Source organism: Lissotriton vulgaris, chromosome 2_1 (genome assembly GCF_964263255.1).
Source record: "Lissotriton vulgaris chromosome 2_1, aLisVul1.2, whole genome shotgun sequence".
Lineage (NCBI taxonomy): Eukaryota > Metazoa > Chordata > Amphibia > Caudata > Salamandridae > Lissotriton > Lissotriton vulgaris.
In genome coordinates, this window is record NC_141687.1 from 448,841,884 (window position 1) to 448,855,584 (window position 13,701).

Genomic DNA, 13,701 nt, shown 5'->3' on the forward strand with positions numbered 1-13,701 from the left:
AAGAGATGCGTCTCCTGAAGAAAGATGATGTCAGGGGAATGGTGGAGAAGATAGCGCCCTACCTGAGTTCGCTTGTTGGGGGAGTTGAGTCCTTTGACATTAAGTGTCAGGACGCTTAGGGGAGCGGGGACATTTACCGTCATGGTACTAAGGGGGTAAGAGCCGCTTCATCACCCTGTACCTTCCACCCCGCGGGACAGAAGGGAGTGGCCGTCCCCACCCACCGCAGTCGCGCAGGCACCTGTAGTGGTTGCCGGGTCACCGCATTGCACAAAGAGAGAAGGGGCCAAGTGAGAGGAAAGCTCAGATGAGAAGCAAGAAAAATAGAACAGGTAGGAAAAGAGAAAGTACACAGAAGGTAAATAACTACAATAGGCAAACAGGGCCGTAGTAGAATGTCCCAAGTTCCGGGCATCCACTACCCTAGGGTTTGGATGGTCTCAGAAATGTCACTTCCTTTGGGACAAGTTGGGGGGCGTATAGCCAAAGGTGTGGGTCTCAATTATCTCGAGGCCCGTCTGCCCCGCTGCCCGGGGTGGATTCGGGGGGTAGGTAGTACAAGGTCATCTCAAAGGTGGGTGTGTTGTGTCCACCAGGACAGAGAAATTGGGTCCCAGCAGCGTGGAGTTCACTTCTAAGCTGCAGGGCCGCCGGGTACGGCCCCCAACACCTCCTGAGGGGTAGTGGCTCCAATCGTCGGCCCGTCTGAGCCGCTGAGGTTCCGTGACGATTTGAACCCAGCACTCCTGTTATAACCACATTTCCGATTCACCCATGGCATCCATTTTAGATTATGGCATCCATCTTGTATTCTTGCCCTCACATAGTCAATGGACACACAGTGACCTCTGATCAATTCATTTCACTTAAGGACGCGTAGGCTTTAGCCGGCGATTCACCTTGCCAGTGACACGTGCACCTTAGGACAGAAACGCTGTGGCCGCATGACTCGGCAAAAGCTGCCTCCTCTGCCTGAGGCCAGTCCTGCTATACTGGTTCTCGTGTTCGTTGGCCTGATCATGATCAGGCGGCCGAAGCTGGTAGCCTTGCCCATTTACGACCCACAAACATCTCTTATCCTGTTTTTCTATCTTCTGCACCTGGCTCTGCTCCTTTCCTTCTGGGCCTTTATTAGGGGGAGGTAACGAAATTTACGATGAGGCGGTCCGGCTCTTGAATGAAAAGATGACATGGGATTATGATCGAACAGTGAGAACCCCTCGTTTGTAATGTTTTGACATCAGATATTGTTGACGATTCCTGTGCAACGCCAAATATTTATTGTTTAGGACATAAAGGTTAAGAAACGCACTAGTATGTGGAGAATGTTGCCCCCAGCTACAAAAACTGTATTTAAGAAGCAACCAACTTTGTGCAAATCGAACAGGCTCCTAGAATCTGCCTGTGTGTAGTTTCTGTGACTTCTGTGTCGCTGCAGTAATAAACCTTTGGTCTTTGACGCCACCATCGAGAAGCCCGTGTTTCTGTTTATTTGTGCACCGAGACAGGTAGAACTCAGGGGTCTTCGGGTGTTGTCCCTGACACCTCTGGACCTTAATAAAAGTCCAGAATTCCAATTGGCGCCCAACATGGGGCGACGTCATTCGGTACTGGTCCAAAAGCCTGAAGAGTTCGAGAAGCTTCATGTGAAGATTCCAGAGGGAGGCACCCCACTTCATCGATCCCGGCATATCGCAAAAGTGGCCCGACGTTCTCTTCCACGAGGGTTCCCGTTCGGACGGCTGCAGTGGTCCGCTGCCTTGACTGTCACCCTGTCTTGGACCCGAGGTGCAGACCTTAGTACGGCGAGACGTGACGGGTTTCTCCTTGGTGACGTCTTCAGTGCCTCAGTTAAGTATTAAGTGGTTGCTAGTTGTTTGGTTACTTCGTAAGGGTTTGCTCCTGTTTGGATAATCCTTTTAGTTCCTTGGTTTGGTTTGGTCAGGTAAGATTATCACTGGTTGTTCTAGTTACGATAATCTTTTTGGTTTGGTTTGGGTATCGATACATTAGTTCACTTTGGTAGGCCTAAGTTCTTAGTTCGAGTGCGCACCTTTGTTTGTGTTTGTTCTGTGTTCCGGTTTATAAAATGGTAAGTCGGAAAAACTGTATGTTTTCATGTTTTGGTTGCAACAGGGATTCCCGGTTGGAGGACTCATGTTTGGTTCCTCCGATTGGAACTCCTCTGTATGATCTTTATTGCAAGTACGGTGTGGGTCCTATATCTTATAATGAGGTATGGATCCATTAAACGGAGAAAGGTGGTGTCCTTATTTGGCCACTACATGGTAGTTTTGAACCCGAAATTCTCGATAATTTAGAAATAAAGTTGTTTAAGAAGAAAGCCCGGCCGGCAATGTTTGATTCTTTCCGTTGTTGGTGAAAAGAATCCAAACAGAGAGAGACTAAAAAGTTGAAGAAAGAGCAAAAAGAGCAAGAGTTGACTTTAGAACAGTCTGCCAAGCAGCTGCAACTCAATGAATCTGAGAAAGCGATAGAGGTAGCCAATAGAGAGCGTAATTTAGCAATAGACAAATGCTACCCTGTCTTGCCATCGAGTGCTGCTAAGACAGTAGAGGACCCTGAAAAGGATCCCCTGATGTCTTACTTGCTGAGGTCACCTCCACCGTATGCACAGGGTGCTACAGCTCCACCTCTGCCGAATGTTTTGTTACCGGTTGCTGGACAGCCTGGTATACCTGCTCCTGCTCCCCTGAATCAAGCTCCTGCACTTCCCGTGGTTAACAATATTCCTTTGGCACCCCCTCTTCCAGGGTTGCCAGCTCCTCTGCCTATGCCTGTACCACTTATACCTGTTGTTTCACAAGCTACTTTGCCTACTACCCCTACTATTGCTGTTTCTTCTGTCCCGACTACTACTCTACTTCAAACTTCTGCAAGCTATGTGACTCCGCTTTCTGTTCGTCGGAGAATCACTGATTCTGTCTCTAATATTCTATCTCCCTTTTACAAAACTCTGATTAGGAGTCCTGCCTCTGAATCTGTTCAGAGACGTAGTCAGCTTCCTAGTTTTGAAGAACGAGGAATATTAGATTCTACAGCCCTTAGGTGGATTTCGAAAGTTGGAAGGTATGATGTACGAGATGTATTAGATACATTCATGCAATGGAATGAACCGACACAGCGCTACGTGTTTGATGTCATGTGTTCCCTTTTACGTGAGGAGTGGGAGGAGAACGATTCTGAACAAGTTCCGGATGAATTAATTCATGTTCAGCAAAAATTTGCTGCAGGTATGATAGTTGGTCAGGAGATAAAAGAAGCAATGAAACTGATTTTAGATTTTAGGTTTGATCCTTCCCTCCGTTCCCCAAGAGATTTAGAGAAACGTAGCACAAAACAAGGTCGCCAATATCCTATGAGAGAAGTTCCGCCAATATGGCTCGAAGCTATACAAGCTGATGCGGCTCATGGTATTGCAGCCGCTCCAGCCCAATTCCAGAGAGTGTGGGTACACATTCCGTGGAAACGAGCCGAAGTATTAGCAGTCAAACAGGCCTTGCCAGATCCGCGTAAAAATCCCGCTGGATATTACAAAGAGCTGGCCCAGACGGTTGAAGCTTGCGTAATGAATTTAGCGGACATTGACATGCTATTTGGCAATGTAGTACCGCAACCAATTTGGGCTAAAATTCGTAAAGAAAATCATCCAGTTGCCCTAGGTGGTGATTGGCAGGCTATAATAGCGGCAGATGGTCAACAAATTGGTGGTTCTAAACCCGAACCTCTGATTGCTAATTTGCCCGGTAGAATAATCGATTTAATGAAAATTCTAATGCCAGCATTGCGTGTTAACTGGGACAAATTGTCTGCATGCAGGCAGAAGAAGGACGAAAGCGTCTCCGACTTCTTCACTAGATTTGAAGAAACTTTCATGGATCACAGTGGTCAGGATATGAGCACGGAAGGAGGCCAGAGATTATTTGTTGATAAATTTGTTCACAATCTGTTACCAGAGCTCAGTAATAAATTAAAAGATTCTGAAAGCGCATGGGCTGTCTCTACGACTGCGCAAATACTTGCAACTGCCCAGTACTATGAAAATAGGGATAAAGAAGAGAAAGAAAAGTCAGAAAAGAAAACAAAAGATTTAAAAACTAAAGTCCTTTTGCAGCAAGCATATCCGCCTCGCACGAATCAGACAAACACAGAGCAAGGGCCATACCAGAGGACCGACTATGGTTCTCAGAGACCGCAATACCAATGGAATCAGTGTGCTTACTGCAAAAAGGAAGGTCATTATAAGAATGAGTGTCCAGTACTAGCACAAAATAATGCTGCTGCAGCTCAGAGAGGTCGTGGTGGTTCTACGCAAAATTCTAGAGGTCGAGGCCGAGGTGCTATGCCTCCACAGACGACTGATCGCCCTTCTAATTATTTTGATCAGCGAAATGGACAATCTGCACAGCCAACTAGGTCCCAACAGTATCACGTTGAGGATTATTGTGAAGTTAGTGAGGAATTTCAACAAAATGAGTACTAGGACAGCCATGGACAAAGAGAGGGAGTAGTATCAGTTCCAGTAGATCAGAGTGGGCCTTATGTCGCAGTAGCCACATCAGGTGTAGTCGAACCGTTTCTGTTGGATACTGGTGCAGCAAAAAGTTCTATCATACATGCGAAACTCCCTGGCACACCTTTGTCTGGCTTAACAAATGTTTCAGTAGGTTTTTCAGGCGCCCCTGTTCATAATCCTGTTTCTGGTCCTTTGTCTATCTCTGTTGGGCCTCGTCAATTGAAAGCACCCCTGATTTTGATGACCGGTTGTAATGAAAATCTGCTTGGTTTAGACTTATTAAAACGCCTATATGCGACTTTGTACTGTTCTCCGTCAGGAGTACAGCTTACATTGGGTAAGAGAATCATCTCCCAGATGTACTTGTCAATGGATGCGCTCCCACTGGAGCTGCGTTCTCTCCCTGATACTCTTTGGGCGACTGGTCCTAACGATGTGGGTCTTTTGGAAATTCCTCCCTATGTAGTAACTTTGAAAGCAAATGTCAAATTTCCACGAATACCACAATACAAGATCTCTAATGAAGGAGAACGTGCGCTCTTATTGATAGTGCAAGATTTGATCAAGAAAGACGTAATAGAGGAAACTAGAGGAAATGTCTGTAACAGCCCTGTACTGCCAATTCTAAAACGCACTGATCCTTCAAAGCCTCCAGTCTATAGATTTGTAATTGACCTTAGAGAGGTTAACAAAATTGTGATTCCACAGTTTCCTGTGGTTCCAGACATTACTGCTTTGTTAACATTGATTCCTGCTACAGCCACATGGTTCTCAGTTATCGACTTGAAGAATGCCTTTTTCAGCATTCCGATAGCCGAAGAAAGCAGAGATATTTTCGGCTTCTCTCTAGGAGGCCGAAGCTTCAGGTTTAAACGTGCTCCACAAGGCTATTGTGAAAGCCCATCCATTTACAGTGAGGCATTAAAAAGTGAGTTAGATTCTTTTGTACTTCCTCCTGGTTCTGCTTTAGTGCAATATGTCGATGATCTTCTAGTGGCTGCAGATGACAAGGAAACTTGCAAAGCAGCTACAATTTCCCTATTGCATCATTTGTCTGATTTAAATCACAAGGTGTCACCTTCCAAAATGCAATATTGTTGTCAAGAAGTGACCTACCTAGGTCATCTCTTGTCAAAGGAGGGAAGAAGGTTGACCCCAGAGAGAATAAAAGCAATTACGCAGATGAATGTTCCTAGCACACAGAGAGAAGTGCGTGCGTTTTTAGGTATTACCTCATACTGCAGGCAATGGATTCCAAATTTTTCTCTTTTGGCAAAACCATTGGTGGCCTTGACTGGAAAAGGTGTTCAGAGTCCGGTGCCATGGTCTGCCGAATGTCAGCAAAGTTTCTCTGAGTTACAAAATGCACTGTGTTCAGCTCCGGTATTGGGAACACCCGATTACAGTAAGCCATTTACACTCTATGTTCACGAGAGAGAAGGTTGTGCATTGAGTGTTCTGACGCAACGATTTGGTGATAAACAACGCCCTTGTGCTTATTTTTCATCAACATTAGACCCGGTAGCCAGAGCGTTGCCTAGCTGCTTGAGAGCTACAGCAGCAGCTGCAGCGTCCATTCGACAATCTGCTGGTTTGGTCATGAACAACATGCTAGTGGTCATGGTTCCACATGCCGTGGATACACTCATGAACCAAACAAAGACACAGCACCTTGCCAGTGCTAGATTATCAGGCTATGAGCTGACACTGCTAGCAAGTCATATTCAGATTAAAAGATGCAATGTATTGAATCCAGCAACATTGTTGCCGACTAGCCAGGAGTCGAGTGATTCTGAACCACATGACTGTTGTTTTAGAACCGAGGAAGAGACAAAAGGTCGGATTGATCTTAAAGACACTCCGTTATCTGACCCAGATGGCACGTTATATGTTGACGGGTCTTGTTTTAAATTGGAGAATGGTGATGTAACAGCTGCCTATGCAGTAACAACTTTGAGTACGATTGTGGAGTCTGCAAGAGTGAGTCAGAATTCTGCCCAAGCTGCAGAATTAATTGCATTGACTAGAGCGTGTGTTTTAGCTAAGGGAAAGAGAGTGAATGTGTTCACAGATAGTCAGTACGCGTTTGGTGTAGCGCATAGTTTTGGCCGATTGTGGAAGGAAAGAGGTTTTATTACGTCCCATGGGACTAAGATCCAGCATGGTCAGCTAGTCAATGACTTGTTGGAATCTCTAACCTTACCAATGGAAGTTGCGATTGTGAAGTGCAGTGCTCATCGAGCAATCACGGATGATGTTGGTCGTGGAAATGCCTTTGCTGATGAGACAGCTAAACAGACAGCTAGGAATACGATGAGTGGAATGTATGTTGCAACGTCTGCAAGATGGGTTGCTGAATCAGGAATGTGTGAGGACACAGTGGAAAGTGTGAAAGCAATTCAGGATGAAGCGACTGAAGAGGAAAAGCTTGCATGGAGAGAGAATATGGGTAAATTGGACTCGAGTGGATGTTGGATTGATTTGTCGGAACAGCAGCGTTGGATGTTGCCTGATGCATATGTGCTAGCGGTGGTAACGATGGCGCACGGAGCAGCGAACATCAGTTCTAAAGGGATTTGTAAGATGTTGGCTCCAGTCTGGAAGAATGATGGAATTAGTAAGTGTGCAGAAAGAGTGGTGAAAAATTGCATGATATGCCTGATGCATAATCCTGGCAAGGGAATCCCCACACCCGCTGGTCACTTCGCTCCTCCTGCTTGCCCCTTCGAAGTGACTCAGTTGGATTTCATTCACATGGATCGATGTAACAACCTTAAATACGTCCTAGTGGTAGTCTGTGCTTTTTCAAGGTGGATCGAAGCATATCCACTAAAAGATAATACTGCCTTGTCCACTGCCAAAATCCTTCTAAAAGAATATTTCCCCAGGTATGGTATGCCACGGATTGTATGGTCAGATAATGGGAGTGAATTTGTAGGGAAAGTTATGCAGAGTGTGTGTGCAGGCTTGGGTATAAAGTCAAAGTCAAAGTCAAAAGATTTATATAGCGCGCTACATACCCAGAGGGTCTCAGGGCGCTTGTAGAAGGGTGGGGAGTTACTTGTCGAATATCCACGTTTTGAGTTGCTTTCTGAATGCTAGGTGGTTCTGAGTACGGCGAAGGTGAGTGGGAAGTGAGTTCCAAGTTTTAGCTGCTAGGTAGGAGAAGGATCTACCTCCCATGGTGGTTTTGTTGATGCGAGGTACAGTGGCAAGGGCTTGGTTGGAGGATCGTAGCTGGCGGGAGGGGGTGTAGAAGGATAGTCGTGTGTTGATGCATTCGGGTCCGATTTCGTAGAGTGCTTTGTGTGAGTGGGTTAGGAGCCGGAAAGTGATCCTCTTATTGACGGGGAGCCAGTGGAGGTTTTTCAGGTGATCAGAGATGTGTTCTTTACGCGGGATGTCTAATATGAGCCTGGCTGAGGCGTTCTGGATGCGTTGTAGTTTTTTCTGGAGTTTTGCGGTGGTGCCGGCGTAGAGGGTGTTTCCGTAGTCCAGTCAGCTCGTGACCAGAGAGTGGGTGACTGTTTTTCTAGTTTCGGTAGGGATCCAGCGAAATGTTTTTTTGAGCATGCGAAGAATGTTGAAGCAAGATGAAGAAACGGCGTTGACTTGTCTGATCATCGAGAGTGAGGAATCCAGGATGACGCCCAGGTTCCGTGCGTGGTCCGTCGGGATGGGTGCTTTTCCAAGGGCCTCTGGCCACCAAGAGTCGTCCCAGGCGGAGGGGGAGGTACCTAAGATGAGGACTTCTGTTTTGTCTGAGTTCAGTTTCAGACGGCTGTGCTTCATCCATTCGGCTACTTCTTTCATTCCTTCGTGTAGGTTGGTTTTGGCCGTGTTAGGGTCTCTGGTGAGTGATAGGATCAGTTGAGTGTCGTCGGCGTAGGAGATGATGTTGAGGTTATGTTGGCGTGCGATGGCCGCGAGGGGGCTCATGTAAACGTTGAAGAGGGTGGGACTGAGTGAGGACCCTTGAGGTACGCCGCAGATGACTTCAGTGGCCTCTGACTTGAATGGTGGAAGGCGGACTCTCTGGGTTCTTCCGGAGAGGAAGGAGGTGATCCATTCCAGTGCTTTTCCTTGGATTCCGATGTTTTTGAGGCGCTGTAGAAGGGTGCTATGGCAGACAGTGTCGAAGGCTGCGGAGAGGTCGAGGAGGATGAGGGCGACTGTGTCTCCATTGTCCAGTAGAGTTCGAATGTCGTCTGTTGCTGCGATGAGGGCGGTTTCGGTGCTGTGCTTGGCTCGGAAGCCGGACTCTGAGGAGTCGAGGGATTTGTTGGTTTCGAGGAATGCGGCGAGCTGGTTGTTGACAGCTTTCTCGATGACTTTGGCCGGGAATGGAAGGAGTGAGATAGGGCGATAGTTTTTGAGTTCGGTGGGGTCAGCTGTGGGTTTCTTCAGGAGGGCGCTGAGTTCAGCATGTTTCCAGCTTTCCGGGAAGGTTGCGGAGTTGAGGGAGCAGTTGATGACGTCTCGGAGGTGCGGTGCAATAATGGAGTCTGCTTTGTTAAAGATGTGGTGAGGGCAAGGGTCTGTGGGGGATCCTGAGTGGATAGAGTTTATCAGACGGATGGTGTCCTCAGTGGAGATTGGCTTCCAGTCATTGAGGATGTTCAGGGGGTGTGGGGGTCCTGCAGGGGATTGGGTGGGTTGGTCTTCGGGTTGGTTGTCGAAGCTGTTGTGGATGTCTGCAATTTTGTTGTGGAAAAATGAGGCTAGGGAGTCGCAGAGGGCTTGAGAGGGGGTGATGTCGTTGGAGTTGGCTGAAGGGTTGGTAAATTCCTTGACGATGTTGAATAATTCCTTGCTGTTGTGGGCGTTGTTATCTAGACGGTCCTTGAAGGCTGCTTTCTTGGCATTTCGGATTAGTTGGTGGTGTATGCGGGTGGCGTTTTTGAAGGCGTCCTTGGTGCTGGTTGTTGAGTCTTTTTTCCAGGCCTTCTCGAGGGAGCGACAAAGTTTCTTGGATTTCTTAAGATCATCGTTGAACCAGGAGGCCTTCTTGCTGCCTAGTTTGATTTGTCGTTTTTTCAGTGGCGCTAGGATGTCGGCGCTGTTGGATAACCATTGGGTGAGGTTGGTGGCTGCTTGGTCTGGGTTTGAGGAGTGGGCGGGGGGGCTTTTGAAGCAGCGATGAGGAGATCTGGCCGATGGTGATTTTGTTCCAGTTTCTTTGCAGAGTGGGTTGGGGGTGGTTGTTGGATGTGGGCTTGTTGTAGGTGAAGTGAACGCAGCTGTGGTCAGTCCAAAGGAGAGCTGTGGTGTGGCTGAAGGAAACATGCTTGCTGGAGGTGAAGATAGGGTCGAGTGTGTGACCTGCGATGTGGGTGGGGTTAGTGACAAGTTGTTTAAGTCCGAGGTTTGCGAGGTTGTCCAAAAGGGTGGTGGTGTTGCGGTCATTGTTCTTTTCAAGGTGAAAGTTGAGGTCTCCTAAAAGGATGTAGTCCTCGGAGGGGAGCGCGTGTGGAGTGATGAAGTCCGTGATGTCTTCACTAAATTGTGCGCGGGGTCCTGTTGGCCTGTAAAGGAGGGTGCCTCTGAGTGTGGTCTTGGGGTCGATGTGGATCTGGGAGTGAAGGTGTTCAGAGTTGGCGAGATTGACGTCTGAGCTGGTTGAGATGCGGATGGATTTCTTATGGACGATAGCGATGCATCCTCCTGTGTGGCCGGTACGGTCCTTGCGAATGATCTTATAGCCTTCCGGGATGGCGATGGTGATGTCTGGGGCTGAGGAGGCATTCATCCATGTTTCTGTTAGGAAGGCGACGTCCGGAGAGATGGTGTCGAGTAGATTCCAGAGGTCAATGGCGTGTCTGTGGACCGAGCGGGTGTTGAGCAGGAAGCATTGTAGGTGGGTGGGATCGGATATCTGTTGTGTGTTCGTACATGAGGAGTTGTTTTTGGTGCCGTCGAACTTGCAGGAGTAGCAGGAAAAGGGCCCATGGGTGTGTCCTGGAGCGGCTTGGATGCAGATGGGGGAGCGGCCAGGGTTAAGGGCTAGGAGGGTGGTGGCATCGTAAGTAATGCGGGAGGGGTGGGCATTACGGGGACCAGGGGGTCTGGTGCTGGGCGCGGTCCAGGCGCGGACGGGCGTAGACGGGCTTACCTTTGGCGCACCTTCGGCGCGGCCGTAGCGCGTGGACGCTGCGCGTTGGGGCATCTGACATAAATGGAAAGTGGAGGGGGCGGAGCGTGGGAGGGGCCGCTGGGAGGCGGTCTCGGGGAGGTAGAGGCGGGCCAGGAGAGCTGAAAACAACAACAAGATGGTGGCGGGCTGCTTGAAAACGAAACCGGGGCACAGTCCGAGTCAAGCCTGAGCTATTGCAACAAAAATAAACATCACTGGTGGGACCGGCCAGAAGCGCTATCAAAATAAATGCCAGGCAGCTCGTATGTAATTGCACAATCTAAATGCGTGCAGAAGCGCTATGTTATATAATATGTGCAGCAGGCAGCAGATAGTTCAGTGCAGGAGCGCAGAATTCAGTCAATGCTAGCAGCACTATGTGGAGTAAGAATGAGCAGTTAACGATACCAGCGCTGCTTCCAGGTTCGAGGGAGCGAGGGGAACGACCGTGCAGGAGCAAAAGTTTCACAGTGCGAACCACCCCCAGTCAGCAGGTTTAGTTGAAGGGTACAATGGCACCCTCAAGCTGAAACTGGCCAAGATACAAGCCTCCAGGGGCTTGTCCTGGCCAGACGCATTACCTTTGGCCCTGTTATCCACAAGAGCGACTGTGCATTCCCGAGTAGGGCTTAGCCCCTATGAGATTGTGTTCGGTCGCCCTGCTAATGTTTGGGGGGTACCAAGACTTAGGGAGTTTAAACAACTGGAATACCCAATGCTAATTGATTACCTTTTTGACTTGACTGCTAAATTGAGTCTCGTTCACCAACAGGTTTTCGATGCATTGCCAAAGCCTCCGGAAAGTCCAGGTCATCAGCTGAAACCCGGCGATTACATTGTTATCAGGAACTTTGGACGGACCAGGAACCTTCAACCCAAATTCGTCCGCCCGTTTCAAGTGCTGTTGGCAACAAGGACTGCTGTACGTGTGGCTGGAAGGAAAAACTGGGTCCACGCGACTCATACTAAGCGTGTACCCCTTCCACTCCCTTATGATAATTGGGTTAGACAAGGAATTGGTGCCTCTGAAACAGAACCGGTTCCTAGATATGTTCCATTCAGCGATGCAGAACTGATAACTGATCCACCGAACTCTGACTCCCCTTCTGAAGCTGCTCCTTTGATCACTGAACAGAACACTGCATCAAACGAACATTTGTCCTCTGCAAACTCGAACATTGTTACTTCTGCTGAAAACAGACTATTCCCGGATCAAACTGCGCCAGGAACACTGAGATACAACCTTCGTTCTCATTCTAAGGACAAATAAAGCAGGAAACTGCATTTTTTATATTCGATCTGTCACATTACCTCCAGCCAGGAAGCTTGCTATTCATGTTTGGTATTTCTTTGTTTGTTTCTGTTACCTTGCCGTCTGGGTCCCCGTAGGGTCGTGGCTTTGTGCCTAGTTGAATCTGCGGGGGCCAGACACAAGGTCGGTCTTTCTGTTAGTTCTGGGAACTCCCAGGGCTGATAGAGGCATTTTCAACTACGTACATATCATCAGTGGTCGCGAGCGGTTGTAGAAGATGGAGCTTCCTGGGCTGCACCGAGAGAATGTAATTTATGTTCGCAGAAGTAGATTATACAAAATTCTTCATAACAAATGTTTTCTGATGCAATGTGCAATTACGTTTTTGATTGTTTTAATAACGTTGGTGGGTGGAATCGTCTTTGGCATCCATTTAATTTTTTCACCAATAACAACTACAGTACCTCCCCTTGATCTTGTTTCTCCTACTATTGTTTCTTTTCATTCCTTTCATCCGTTCCCCAAACATGAGTAAGCTCGACGCTCAGAATTCATAAATAACACTTTTGTACAGCTCTTGCATCAACACCAACTGGTAGTTAACACAACAGACTGCTGGGTATGTGGTTTGATACCACACACTATGGATAAAGGCATTCCCTACCTGGGCTTGCCTTTTAGCTATAATGGATCATGTCAGGCCTTCCAGACTGTATGTGTCTATGCTCTCGAGACCTATCCCCCGCGTCCTCCACGTTCCGCTAAATATAACTCCGTTAATAAAGCCTTGATAAAGGGAATAACTGACATGGTTAAAGACGTCAATAAATCCCCAATTATCCCTAGAGATGAGCTTCGAGTTTATCTGAGCTGGAATTCTACAGAGTATAGCATTAGTTTGGGTGAAAGCAAGCGTAAGAGCTCCACTCCGGTCTGGGTCGTACCTCACTGAGGTCAATTCTGCTTGCAAGGTAATGGGAGAAATCCAAGAGCTCGGCTAGGGAAGAGTGACTGTGTTGAAACTTATGTGTACCGTCAAACTCTTCCCCTGCCTTCTTAACTGCTAAGGGTACCTACTTCATAGGGGCATATACATGGTTGCCTGCTGACTTTTCAGGTTCATGCTATATTGCTCGACTGTTGCCTCCGACATACACTGCTTCCCCAGATTAACACAAGACCAGAGTAGCAAGAGGTGTTTTCAGCAAAGTAGATACCGTTGGTCAGGAAGCCGGAGACTTTTTCAAAGGTCTCCTTCCGTTCTAGGGGCCTATGGCCAATAGTAGAAATCTACGTCAGCTAACACGGGTAGTTGAATCTACTATTACAGAAACTGCTGGTGCCCTTGGTAATTTAACAGCTGAGCTCCAGGAGGATCGTCTCATGACGTTACAGAATCGTATGGTTCTTGACGTAATACTTGCAGATCGAGGTGGGGTATGCAGAATGATCCAATCGAGCTGCTGTGTTTTTATCCCCAATAATGCTCCGACCGTATACGAAGCGATCTCTAAGCTACACAAGATTTCCGACTCTATTCATGTAGACAAGGGAAATTGGTCATTAATGGAATAGCTTTGGACTCTACTATCAGCGTGGGGATGGAAGGTTCTGATGGTCGTTGGTATTATCCTAGTATTCCTATTCTCGTGCTGCCTTATTATCCAATGTGGTCCCGCTTTGTGTAGCCTCTGTGCTGCAACCTGTTTTAGAAAACCACCTGTGTTTGGAGACAAGGTGCGAGAAAGGATGATGCTGCAACAACATATCACTGACCTA